We start from the raw sequence: 15,535 nt of genomic DNA on the forward strand, positions 1-15,535 counted from the left end.
TCTTTGTCTTGGCTTTACCTGATTGTATTTCAAGTTTGATATTAATGATATCAGAATCTTTGGATGAAAAACCACAAGCACTAATGTTGAACTTTAAATGTGTGGCAAAACAACAATTTGAAATCTATTACATTTTGGGGTGAATCGATTAAAACTCGTGTATTTGCACAAACTTTGTTGTGAGAGTTTTTCACAAGGAAAATTTTCAAAACTTTGCATAACACTGTTACATAATCGATTGCATGCGATATATATTCGAATAAATTTGTTGTTTTCAAATTTGTTAATGCTTGATATAACAGTCACAACAACTATATTTTTAAATGTGTTGACCAAGCATTAAATGTTATTCGACTGCATTAATTTTGAATTCAATTAAGTGCTTTGACTGCTACTATCTATTATAATTGAATTGGTGTATTCGATTACATTAGTAGCAAAGTCGATTATGTTGCGTCTGATACGAGTTCATCTATATATTGATGCGAATTTGATTTTTGTAGAGACTTTTTTTATTATAACATTTGCATATTCTTTTGTAGAAAAGTGTAAAGCTTACACAAAAAGAAAAAACTCCAAAACAATAGTTTGACTGTGGTGATCAACTAGTTGTGATTTCTTGAAGAGCAATAATTACTAAGTTTTCAAAGTCTGATCTATCTGCACATTTTGGTGTCTACTGCAAGATCAGGTTCTACAATCTACTAAAGATTGGGTTCAGTTCCCTGTTGTGATTACAGGAAGAAGGACATGCTGCGTTCTTGACTTTGAGGGTGCCTCAAAGGGGTTGGACTACAGGAGAGGTGATTCTTGCTGCTAGTCTGTTTGTATACTGCCTATATTTTTATTAGAGGGTTAGAGATGTATTTTATATTTTTGACGTGATGTCTCTATAAAAACCTTGTTATAAAAACCTGGATCATTATAGTGCATTGGCTTCTTATGGTTGGAAGGACACTGGATGTAGGCTTGGCCGAACTAGTATAAAAACTCAACGTTTGATCTTTCTTATCCCTACTATGTTTAATTCAATTGATTATACTTTACACGCATTCGATTAAATTTCCATTGCATTGAAAATCTTTTAACTTGCGTTTCAAGAAAAGTATAAAGGCATCTCTTCTGGTGAAAAAGATTTTGAAAGTTTTAAATTTTATTCTTCACCAATTCACCCCCCTCTTGGTGTGAGAAATTGAGTCATTCTATTTTAACAGTTCGTCATCACTAAACCACCCAAAAGGACTTTCTTCTCTGGCCAAAGAGGTAGGGCACTTTCAAAGACGAGAAGATGAAGTGGCCATGATAGATATTGAAGAATTTGCAAAGAATTCTTGATTCAAATAAGGGTTTTGTGTTTCACAGTTTTGAGATAAACACAATGTATACAATTCTATCACACTAGATGATTATAAAGCCGCAAAAAGAAAAACACAGGCCCATTCAAATTTCCAAAATAAGAAAGCCCATAACAAAGATTATTAATCAGTTTCGTTAAATCTAAAGTTGACTTAATGATTAACCAAGTGATCTCAAAAACAAAGAAACACATGCCCATAACATATTCTATTAAACACTTAATAGAATCGATTAAAAATCGAGCAACTTAATTTTCATAGAAAAAATTCACTCAAACAGGCATATAACAAATACTAGTATAAAAATAGTGTATAACATCACGCGTTTAATGTCGTACCACTCAATATTCAACGTTAAAAATGACTGGTGGCATTTTCGTAAACAAATTGAATCGCTCCACGTCAATTACCAAAACACTGCGCCGTCTAAAATGTATTAACGTCAAACAAGAAGCATATCGACGTAATCTAAAATGTATTAACGTCAAATAAAGCCCAAATCGACGTAAAACAATGACCTTAGAATCACATAACATCAACTTTAGAAACATCTGACATTCAATTTAAATTAAAAAAATAACAATATAGTGGTTTACCTCTAGCAGTATTACTTATACCCCCACATTTAACGTCAACCATGACAAATATTTGACGTTTTATATGCCAACATGAAGCCAAAGAGTAAATCCCTTTTTTATTCTTTATATCTTTTCTCTTATAAACCAAACAGAACGTCCCACACTTTATGGGGTCGACATTTAAAATAATACAGAACGTCGTACAAGTTGGGATTAGACGTGTTGGTCGTAATCACATTACGTCCCTAAGGAAGCAGCCGACGTCCAATACAAAATAAATAAATACTAAATATTGATTTAATTAATATGACGTCAACCATAACAAAAGAAGGACATTGTATTTACAGCTAGCAATTATTTGTTTATTTTTCGTTTAAATTAATGCATAAAATGTCAGTTTTATACTATCTTAGACGTTTTGTTATTTAGTTCCTTTTTTATTATTTTTTCTTTTTCTTTTAAACCAACCACATAACGTCGAATTCTTCTTCGACTTTGATGTGGTATTTTCCTAAAATTATACTTTTAATATTTTCTTCTAAACCAAACGAAAAAACGTCCCTGTACTCATGGCTTCGACGTTTTATTAAGTGGAGTCAAATTATGTGGGAATTTGGCTTTGACGTGTACTAGTGTATAACGTCAAAGTTCAACGTCCCATAACAGAACAAACAACGTTAAACATAACCTCAATCCTTTTTTTTTTCTTTTTTCTTTTAAACCAACAAAAGAATGTCGAACTCTTTCACCAATTTGATGTGTTTTTGCTACAAATATTTTTTTTTCTTTTAAACCAACGAATATGTCCGATGCCCAAGGAATATGACGTTTAATGTTCGGTTAAAAGAAAAAAGAATTAAACCAAAACGACACTTTGGAAGTATGAAGAAATTGACGTCAACCTCTTCATTTCTAGCAGCAAACTGCATTTTCCTTTATATCATTTAAGTAGACTGTCTTTTATTATTGAAGCCCATATTAGGCCCATAAAATTACTTTCCCAATAGTAATTATGTATGTAGACATCCATTTATAAAATTTCTTGTAACAACTCCAAGGTTTCTTTTTGTTAACTTGTAACAACTCCAAGGCCTTTCAAAATGCTACAACTTCCATTAATATAATTCATAAAATCCTTCAAGGAATTTCAAAAATAGACCCTACAGAGGACGTCGAATATTTCCAAAATCAACGTGTTATTAGAGGTTAAAAAGGAAAAATAGAAAAAAAACATAAAAATAATAAAAAGGAGCGACCTTTGCCTTGGGATTGCATGTTATTATTGAAGCCAAAGGTCACCCCAAATCAAGCCAAAGGAAATTATTCTTTTTTTCCTATAAATACAGTTTCAGAGCCTTAGATAACCTGTAAACATCCATTTATAATGTTTCTGCTATAAACTCCATCTGTTAATTTTTTTTCTTTGTGTTTTCTGTTATCTCCTTCAAGGACACAAAAAAGCTTGAAGGAGTATAGAAACCAAAGCAAAAGGTTGATAGATTTGGATTTCGCATCCTTTCAAAATGTTACTCCTCCTTCACTAAACTACAGAACTTCCGTAAACAAATTCATGTTAACGTTTTCCGTTGGTTTGTTATCGATTCCTCTACTAAACAAATAAATTTCTTTGTTAACGATGAAGGCATGGTAGCAAACCAGAGGAAAATGTTAACACTTATGAATTTAAAACATATTATATCCAAAAAATCCTTCTACATTTTAATAGAGAAAAAGGTTGAAAGATTTGGATTTTGCACCCTTTCAAAACGCTACAACCTCCATTCAATAAAAAATTTTCTACATTTTAAAAATCCTTCGGATCTTTTCGTGGTTTGATTTTCATTTTTTTCCTATGTTTAGTGTTATTATGTTTTTTGTTTTTGTCGTTTCCATTTATAACCTTCGTAATAATGGATTTCTTTTAGAAATCTATCAAGTAATTTTACGTCGAATACGGAAGGAAAAATGACGTCCCTATGTATTTTTCCGAAATAACGTGGACGTCGAGTGGTGTCAATATTGGACGTGTATCTCTTCATTTTAAGGTAGCATTTATCATGCCCTGCCAACAATCTTTTCCCATATACCTGGACGTCGAGTGGTGTCAGTATTGACATGGATCTCTTCGTTTCTAACACAACATTTATCAAGCCCAACCAACCATGTTTTCCCATATAAAGTTGGATGTTCTATTTGAATTTAAAAAGGATAAATAAAAAAAGGGAGCGACCTTTGGGTTTGGTTAATGAATAATATGTCACATGCCCAAGAAATTGGACGTTTATTATTGGTTTAAAGGAAAAAGAAATAAAAATGGAGTAATTTGGATGACAATAATACGTCGAAGTCTGAAGAATAACGTTAACCTCTTCGTTTTACAACTTTTCTATTAATATTACGTCGAGTAGCTTTACTAATCGACATACTATTGGCGTTCTAATAGAAAAATAAAACAAAAAGAGTGCAATGGTATATTCAATGTAATGATGTAACATTAAAAATTTCAATTACAATCATACAAATGATTTAATCAATTTAAACAATTCAATCACCATTCACTAATGTTATTGCCAAAAGAGAATTTTATTAATATTCAAAAGATGATTACTACCAGCAAAACAAAAGATGGCTTAAGAAGCCACTAATTACAAAATTAAAATCAAACAACGAAAATTTTGTTGCAGTCAACCTTCAATTTACTTGAGCCCCAAGAATCTTTTTAGTGATTCTGACATACAAAAGATGATTACAACCAGCAAAACAAAAGATGGCTTAAGAAGCCACTGATTACAAAATTAAAATCAAAGAACGAAAATCCATATTCTTCTATTGTAGTAAACTTTTTGTTACCAATGAGGAGCATTGGTATCTTGAAGCTACTGTGAAATTTTGATGATGATAAAAGTTGAAGAATTGAAGACTCTAAATGCATCTTTTGTTAAACGCATTTTGTAGAAACAAATGTATAGGATGAATGTAATGATGTAAAAACTCTTAGAAGTTTTCGTATTTAGTGAGTCATTGCACACATAATCGATTATCAAGAGGAATAATCGATTATCACGAGCCAATTTAGAAGAGAGTTGCTTGCACAAATAATCGATTATTACACAGAATAATCGATTATCACTGTTTCATTTAATTCTGTCCAAGTCTCTGGAATAATCGATTATTGCTTAGGATAATCGATTATCACTTTTTTGAAAACCCCATAACGGACACAAATAATCGATTATCACTTATGATAATCGATTATCAGTGGCTGTTGAGAGATTATCACTTATGATAATCGATTATCAATGGCAGTTGGGAGATGTCTTTTCAGTTTTTAACCCTGCACGAAACTACGCTTATAAATAGAGGTCTTCACAGCTCTTAGAAAGAACTTTTCAATTGAGAGTATTAGAGCTTTGTGCCTAAGGGAAGCTCTCTGTGAGTGAAAAGGATCTATGCCATTTTGAGAATACAGTTTATCTGAGGAAGTTCTCAAAGTGATAGAGTGCTCTTGCCTGGTCTTGTGAATAGGAAAAGCTCGCGTTTTGTGTGTCAAAGGTCGGAGCGGTTCTCTTCAAGTTGGCAGAGTTGTTGCTTCCAATTCGTGCGTCGAAGGAAGCTCTTCCGGTTCGTTAGTCGAAGGAAGTTACTTGTGGCACTCTTCTGTTTCGTTTGTCGAAGGAAGGTGTTTTCTATTCTTTGATTATTTTCATTATCTGATTGTAATCTGCAAACCATATTTTAGTGAAAAAAGGTTAATCATTATTCATAGTGATTAACGACTGGACATAGAATCTTTTGATTCGAACCAGGATAAATTTTCTGTGTTGATTTTCTTGAACTCTACACTCTTTAAACTCTTAGCACATCAATTGTTCAATAAAAATTTTAACTTGTTTTGTGATCGTTACACGCTTTCCCCTATCTATATTTTATTCCGCTGCGCGACTCTATAACGGTATCGATTGTTCCGACACTTTCAATTTACTTGAGCCCCAATAATCTTTTTAGCGATTCTGACATACAATCTATTTTCACTGCATACCATTTAGCCCACCCCTCTTCTTCAGTTTTTGTCAAATCTGTTTTGTTTGCACTCCAACATTCAGAGATAGGATAGACTTGCCAATGACCAATTAAAACCTTTATATCAACCCGCTTGACTGTGGAACAAAATGTTTCATCACTCACCTTTAAGTTGGAGTAGAACACCCTCACCAATTTCAAATATCTGTGAGAAACCACAGTTTTAATCTTCCTTAGACTAAAAAGCTTTCGTTGAATGTCTTCATTACTAATCCAACCTGTAGGATTAACATTCCTTGCAATCCGGGCAACCTTCCATTTTCTTCTGGATGATGATGAAGAAGCCATTTCTAATCAGATTCTGGAACATCTTTCACATTTCTTAGGGTTTGTAACTCTTCAGTTTAGAAAACACATAATGTGTTTTCAAATCTAGTATTTATAAAGTTGTGCATCAAATCTTATCGGTTTCACGCCCAACTAAAATTTTCAATCTTATATATCTCATTAGAATAATTTCAGCAACGACAAATTTCTAAAGCGTTGGACGTTTTATTGTGTGGTTGAAATTGAACTCTGATAATATAAGGATTAACTTGATGGGTGACGAATTTCTAAAGGGTTTGACGTTTTATTATTGGGCGCATATTGGCTCCCAGCATTTTCTTTAAATATAGTTTTCGGATCTTTTGAAACTACCCTTTGAAAACCTACACTATAGAGCTTCCATAACCAAAATCAAGTTAACTTTTTCCTTAGGAAAAATGTTAACACTTGTGAATTTCAAAAACATTCTCCATTGTTTTTCTAGTTTTTTTATTTAATTCCTGGGTTTTTTTTATGTAGTTTCTTGTTCATGTAAAAGCAGTCATACAGTTTGATTAAATCTATCATGTATCATTGTCAAAAACAAAATTCTTAAACCCTTCCTGTAAATGTCTAAATCCTGTTCTCAAATGGCTTCTTCATCTTTATGGCATGGAAAGAAGGTTGAACACCTTGTATGAAATGCTAGTCCAAATGGGTGGATCAGTGATGACGAAGAACGATACAAATGTGGATGTTATAGAAAACTCTTCAAGGTGGTCCCCTATAAGTTCTTGGATGTGGAATTATTAAGAAGGTAGGGGTTTATCTTTCAAGAATAGCTTGTAGATGTTGGTCTTCTAAAATTTGTAGAAATGACCGGTGATTGCTATCCTGACTTGGTACAGGTCTTCTACCACAATCTGAAGGTTGTCGATGGTGTTATATACTCTCAGGTGAAAGGTGTTGATATGCAAATTAATGACCAAATACGGGCTATCTTTTACTGGTCTCAAAGCAGAAGGCTTCATGTCACATGAAAGAAATTCTGAACTCAACCAATGGACCAACAAGAAGAAAATTTATAACGAATATTTAAGTCGAACAAGGCTAAAGTATACAAGCCGTATCTCCTTGATGGTTTGAAAATGGAAGAAAAAATGTGTGCTTTTCTACTTACTTGGGTAATACTACCTGGAAGATGTTTACGTGATCGTCTAACTACTGTTGATTTATTTTTGGTTCATGCCATAGAAAGCCGAATATCAACCAACTGGGTTTTTGTCATGAGTGAGCATATGATTGAAATTGCAAGTAGTCATGGACATATTCTGCCATATGGTGTTTTTATGAGCTGTGTATTGAAGCATCATCAAGTTGATCTTACTGGTGAAAAAAAAATTTGGTGCATTCAATCAAATGAAATAGGAAAAGCGGCATTGAGACATAATGGTCTAAAGAAAACAAAAGATGGTTGGGTGTTCAAGGATTGTGACGAAACTCCTTCTACATTCACTCCACAGACTGAGTTTAAACGATTTGTTGTGGATCAATTTCAAAGGCTTTCAAGAAGAATTTCAAAAGTTGAAAAATCTTTGATCATGATTCACAAAAAATCAGATGAAGACAATGCTATAATAACTCCCTCAGCAAGTGAATCTGATGATGAAGACGACACAACAGAAGATGAGTCTATGGAGACATTTGAGTCAGATTAGGAACAAGAGTCCATTTTAGTTTATTTTTCTGAAATTAATGTAATATTTTAGGTTTAATACCTCTTTTGGTCCCTCGAAAGGGGGAAAATGTTCAATTGGGTCCTACCTTTTTTTAGAAGTTCAATGTGGTCCCAACTTTTCTAAAAAGTGTGCAATCAAGTCCTTTTTGGAAACGACGTTGATTTTTTAACGGAGCAGCTGACAGAGTGGACTGAAGTTAGCTATGTGGCTGTGTGAGAGTAATACGTGGCTGTGTGAGGGTGATACGTGGCTGTGAGAGGGTAAACGTGATAATATTACTGAGGTTAAGAAATCAGAAGTTTCGTTGATCTCCGCAGAAAACCGCGAGGCCAGCCCTCCACCTGCAGAAAACCAGAACCAGAAACAAAAACCAAAACCCAGAGATCCAGCGGCAAACCTCGGCAAAGTTTTGTTGATCTCTGCAAACCTGTTGCTCGAGACCCACCGCGCGAACCAGCATCGAAACCCCAAGGGTCGCGCCTCTGCCGTTGTGTCACTCACAAGCTCCGCCGCCGCGGACCACCCCAAAGCTGTCGCGAGTTGTCCCAACGTGAGAAAAAGGAAGCTGCCATATGGTTGGAGAGCAGCGCCGAAGGAGAAGAAGAGAAGGGAAAACTATATCTTTCCCTCACATGAGCGTGACGAAGCAGACATAAGAAGAAGAGGGTAGAAAGAAATTGGGATTTCCAATTTAGGGTTCATAATCCTTTCAGATTGGGAGTTTTCCCTCTTAATTCTAATTTTAATTAGGTTCCTAATTTTCAAATTTGGGATTTTTCGAATTAGGGAAACCACGTATTACCCTCACACAGCCACATAGCTAACTTTAGTCCACCCTGTCAGCTGCTCCGTTAAAAAATCAACGCCGTTTCCAAAAAGGACTTGATTGCACACTTTTTACAAAAGTTGGGACCACATTGAACTTCTTAAAAAAGGTAGGACCCAATTGAACATTTGCCCCCTTTCGAGGGACCAAAAGAGGTATTAAACCAATATTTTAATATATTTTAGTATATTTTTGTATGTTTGAACTCTGTTTGAAATTTTAATATGTGTTTTTCGTGGTTATATTATTCATATTTTTCCTTTGTTTAATTTTATTATGTTTTTTTTTTCAAATCCTTGAAGTTTTATTATATCGATTTCTTAAAAACGTCGACTTTTTAAAAGTTAAAAATAGGAAAAATGAATGTTACGTCGCATATTGTAAAAGCTGACGTCAAAGATCAAGTCCATTTCTATAGACTATACTATAAATACACTTGTGTTTCCTTGATCTAGTCTTCGACTTATAAAATCTAGTCATAACTTGTCAGTCTGATATCATATTTTTTATATTTCCTCATAGCTCTTCCTACGTCATCACAAAAGTTAGTGTGATGCACAGAAGAGCTATAGAAAACATAAGAAATAAGTTAACAATTTGAATTTCGTTTCAAGTAGTACAATTTCATTCATATTCATAATGATTACAATCAGATTAGAAATAAAACGGATACAGAACAGAAACACAAAACCGATTCCATACTAAAACTCTAAGCCTCTATTCTAATTTAGAATATTTCCATTGAATCTTCAGTTGGAGAATCATTTTTATTCTTTTTCTCATGCAGAGCGTCTATCTTCTATTCTAGTCTCCGGAGTTTTCCAACAACAAATCTTTCAAAATTGGTTTCAGGGACGAAGTTGGTGCGGTCTTACTTTAGTGCAAATGTGCTTCCAGAACTTTGAACCATATTCTCTTCATCCTTGAAGCACCATCCCTTTGTGGTCTTCACAAGGCCAATGAAAGTCAAGTTGTTTCGATTTATCACATTTGAGCAGTTACAAGAGAATTTCTTTTCACCAGTAAGATCCACACCTTGAAGGGTTAGGATTTTGCTGATAAACACAACATATGGTAGATGCCGTGCATGTTTGGTTCCTACATCAATCATATGATCTTTTATTACTTCCACTCAATTGGTAGGAACATCATTCTTGATGGCATACAACAGAAAAACATCTTCAGTCGTCATTCTGTCTTGTACTTGAACAGGTCTAGCAGGTAAAATCACCCAAGCAAGAAAGTATGTTGTTATCTTTTCTTCTTTATGCAGTCCCTCATGCACATATAATCTTTGAATTGTGTATCTCCTAGGAAACCTTAACTAATTACTGTACACGACCTTTTTCTTCAGCCATATATTTTTTTCTGAGTACCTTAAGTGACTTTTAATCCAGCAAGTTGAAACTAGACATCATTGTCAATGTGAACATTTACTCCTTTTACTGAAGAATGAAGGACACCATCTATGTTTCTCACATTGTTGTAGAAGACCCTTACTAAGTTAAGGTAACAATCACCTTTCACCTGGACAAGTGTAGAGAGACATTGAGTTTCGATCCATTCCTAGAAGTGAAATCCCTCCTTTTCAAATAAGTCGAGGTTCAGATATTTGTGAGGAACAATATGTTTAAACTTCGTCCACCTCAAAAACTCTAGACGAGTCTCCTCATCACTGATCCAACTGGAGAGATCAACATTTCTTGCAGTCATGACAACCTTTCCTTTGTCTGTTGAAGGATGTGATGAAGAAGCCATTTGAATTTGGATACCAGATATTTTTCCTCAGTATTAGGGTTTTCCAATATAGAAACAACTCAGTGTACATAAGATTTTCAAATTCAGTCTATATAAGGGTGCTCAACGTCACGCGTTCAGCGTGAAATAAAATAACATGCAACGTAAACAATAACCGGTGACATTGTCATAAATAAATTCAGTGAAAAAGTAAAAAAAATCTTTAGTGATTCTGACGAAAAAAACGTCGAAGATCTACAAAGCTTGGACGTTAGAGTGAGAGTTGGAAAGGAAAAAGAAAAAGTAATAAAAAATGGAGCGAATTTTGGCTTTTGGATGAAGATTAAAACGTCATATACCAGCTGAATTTGACGTAACATTCTGTTCACACAATTACTGGTCCCAACCACTCCAATGCCCTTCACGTCGATAAATAAGTAGACCATTTGAAAATCTATCCTACATAACTTCGGTAATTAAATTCATGTTAACTTTTTTCAACTGTTTTAGTTCTTTTCCTTCACTAAATGAAGACATTTCTTTGTTAACCATGAAGGCAAAGGGCTAAAATAGAGGAAAAAGTTAACACTTATGAATTTCAAGTAGACCCTTTGAAAACCTATCCTACGTAACTTCGGTAATCAAATTGATGTTAACTTTTTTCAACTCTTTTAGTTTTCTTCCTTCACTAAACGAAGACATTTCTTTGTTAACCATGAAGGCAAAGGGCTAAAACAGTGGAAATGTTAACACTTATGAAGGAAGGTTTTATCTATATGTTTTTATTCACTCTTATTGTAATTTGTGAAACTGATTTTAGTGAAAACAATAATTACTTTTTATAGTGATCAACAACTGGACGTAAATTCTTTTGAATCGAACCAGGATAAAAATCCAGTGTGTCAATTTTTCTACTCCCTATACTCTTTACTGTGTTATGCACATCAACTTTTTGAAAAAATTTCTCTAAGAAAATTAAATTTCTAAAACGGACCATCTTATTACGAGTTTGACCGAACATGTTTTCCGCTTTATTAATTTATTCCGCCGCGCGACTCTATAACGGTACCAATTGTTCCGACAATTGGTATCAAAGCTTGCTTTGATAGTTTTTCAAATTTTTCAAAAATGGGCGGTCATAACCAAGTTTATGCTGAGGGTGCTTCTATTTATAAACCTCCTTTGTTTACGGGGGAAAATTATGCGTTTTGGAAAATTAGAATGCAAATATTTTTGGAGTCTATTGACAGGGGTATTTGGGAAGTTGTTATGAATGGACCAATTGTTCCCACTATTTTTGTAAATGATATGCAAGTAGAAAAACCATTTTGTAAATTATAACAAGAAAAATTTTCTATAACAAATATCGTTTGATAAGTGACCATTAAACACTTTAGTCTTAAGAAAGCATCTTATGTTTATACCATCTGATGAATATACATTTTGGCTTGCCAAATGATGCATTTAACAATTACATGACAATTGATAAATTGTCTTGAACGCGCTACATTGTTTAATGTTTATCAACGTTCAAAACATTTAATACATGTACATAAAAGTACTTCTATGCTTGTATACTAGGTTTCTTAGTACCTATGCAGAACAACAAGGTAGAAAGATATGATCATAATCATGGCATCTAGGAAAAGAATGTTGTGTGAAAAGAAGAACATTCTGGGAATGTTTCCTTGAATCCATCTGCCTTGTCACATTGTACAAGCTCAAGTTTCGTTTAAGGATATGAGAAAAAGTTTTGAACCCTGTAAAGTAGACTAAAGTCAAACTTCACATCCAAAGGCTACCAACTCCTTTAAAGTCAACTTAACAATCTAACAATCATCTTTCAATAATATATATATATATATATATATATATATATATCTATATATATATATATATATATATATATATATATATATATATATAGAGAGAGAGAGAGAGAGAGAGAGAGAGAGGAGAGAGAGAGAAAAAAAAATAAAGCTTGAAGAGAAGTTATTAATGAAAAAGCACAAGATAACATAAGAAGAATAGTAGTGCGAAAAAGAGAAAAAAGGTCAAAGTGTTCTTATATCGTTTGACACTTAGTATCTTTTGAGAGAAAAATATTTGTAAAGAGAAAAACACTTTCAAGGGTTACATATTGTATTGTATTTGAACATATATCTTCTCAATGAGAGTTATTCGCCTGTACCTTGTAGAAAATCCACTTTTGGATTTGTTATAACTCAAATACTTTGTTGTTCATCTTAGCTTGAGTTGAACGTCTAAACAATTGTCTATGGTTAAATCCTGGAGAGACTAAACTCGGTCTAGTCGTATTGATTAGGGAACCAGGAGTGATATTAATACTTGCTGTAATCAATAGAAATGAGAATACTCGGTGACCATCCTATAGAGACAAAACTCGTGAAATCTTTGAAAATATTAGTAAAACCCCTTAAGTGTTCTTAAGGAAGAACTAAACGTAGCTTCGATTGAGTGAACCAGTATAAAGTTTGTGGTTTACCATTTTCCTATTCAAAACGCTTTCCATTCTTTTATATTATTAAAACCTAGCATCTAATCATCTTAAAACCCTTACACAATATCTTTGCAAATTATTAGACGCTCTTTTCGAAAATATTTTGCAAACACTATTCACCCCGTCCCTTACAGTGTTTTCCATGTAATTACACATATATATATATATATATATATATATATATATATATATATATATATATATATATATATTTCCTCTCTTTATTTTATTTTAGTGTCAAATATGTTTTTAATTCCTAAACTTGGACAAAAAATTGGAATTCGTCCATGTCTCAAAAATTTTAGTCTTCAAAATCAATGGTATAGTCTTTTTAATCTAATAACATGAATTTCTTTAGGCTTGTTTAATGGTGTTCATGACTGGCATTTGAGCTTAAAAGTATCAAAACGATGTAAATAATAAAAACATCATGTTTGGTACTTAAAAAAAAATTAATTGAATTGGATTAGTAAAACTATAACTGTTCATTTATGAAATTTTGAGATCAAAATGTATAAAAAATTTATGAGAAAAATAAATTTCAATTTTAAACCCTAGTTTGGGGATTAAAATAGTATTTGACCCTTTATTTTTTTTAAGAAAAATCACTACAGAAAAATAATGTAAATTGTGATATTTATTTTTATATATTACAATTTTTTTCAACATTGTTATTTACGTACGTGGCGCAAATGCATGCCCTAGAGAAGAAAAAAGAAAATTGTATGTCCACCAATTTTAACATATAAGAAAGAAGAGACTGGATTAATTAATGCATCAAATTAGTGAAAATGAAAAATTACAAAAAAGAGAATACAAAATTAGAAAATAAAAGATAAATAAAATATTAGACGTGCTAAAAAAATAATGATTTATTATAAAAAGAATTATGAGATTTTTCAAAAATTTCACATAGAAAATACCACCACTTACATGTGACAAATAAAAAAAAATAAAAATATACTTTAATACACAAATTATTCATATTCAATTGACATTACTTTTTAATTTTTGATTTTCTTTTTTCTTGAAAAAGAAAAAACTTCAAACTATTTTATCTTATATTATATGTCAGATAAGTATAAAAATATATTAACCAATCATTACTCATAAAAAAATAATATAAATTCATCATTTTGTCTTCATCATTTTGTCCCCATGTTTTTTCAAACTAATCTCAAATTATAATTTAAATTGGAACATACTATTATGAATAATAATTTTGTTACCCATATATATATATATATATATATATATATATATATATATATAATTATATCATTAGTTCTAACAAAAACATACAATATTATATTTATTTTTAATTCACAATTAATTAACAAAAGTACAAAATATTAAATTTTTATTGAATGCATAAGTTAACACAATTATTACCTTAAAAGCCATATTCATGGTTTTTTGTATTTTTGTGTGAAACGACTTCTACATTTGAGTATATATAGACGAATAGTTGTGGTTGAATATCATATTTAATAAAAAATATGAGTTTTTCAAGATGTTCCATTGTCAACATAACATTTTTGTTAACTCTTTTCATCATGACTTCAGGTTATTAACGATTTTCTTTCTATTTTTTTTTTCTCAATTCAAATGAGTATTTATTTTTTGTAGTACACATTTTGATTTCTTTATGAAATCAAATTGTTGACATAGCTTTTGTAGGCAATTAAGGTAACTATTTTATTTCAAAAATTGGTTTGACATTGTTTTTAATTAGATTTTTTGATGCAGATTTATGCATGATCAAGACAGAAGCAAGAGGACCTAGTGATGAATCTCAATGTGATAACGATAAAGGGTGCCCAACACATCCAGCACCACCTCCACCACCACACCAAGAACCACCTCCACCTCCACACCATTGCCCACCACACCAACTACCACCTTCACCTCCACATAAACCACCACCTTCACCACCACCACCACACCAACCACCACCTCCACCACCACACCACTGTCCACCACATCAACCACCACCTTTACCACCACACCAAGCACCACCTCCCCCACCACACCATTGCCCACCTCACCAAGCACCACCACCACGCCGCCACCACCACCATCCACATCATCCACCGCCACCACCACACCAAGCACCACCTCCATGCCAAACACCAGTTCCACCACCACATCAAGCACCACCATCACATAAAGCCCCACTTCTACCTCCTTATTAGAGTCATCTCTTTTCTACGGATGCAACTCGTCATCTTCTGAGTCATGAATTATGAGTTCTTAATAAAATATGATTATTTTGTTTCATGTCTTATTGTGTTCCTATATTATATGACAACTCATAATTTTTCTTATATATATTAATTGATAAGTATAAGTTTCAACTAATAACATTTGAAAAGAAATAATGAAATTGGATTTATATAAAGTTAAGTTAAGTTACACTAGTGCAAAAAAGACCTTTAACATCACCCTTTAGA

The sequence above is a fragment of the Vigna umbellata genome, chromosome 7 (genome assembly GCF_029865625.1).
Source record: "Vigna umbellata cultivar VRB3 chromosome 7, Vumbellata_1.0, whole genome shotgun sequence".
Taxonomy (NCBI): Eukaryota; Viridiplantae; Streptophyta; class Magnoliopsida; order Fabales; family Fabaceae; genus Vigna; species Vigna umbellata.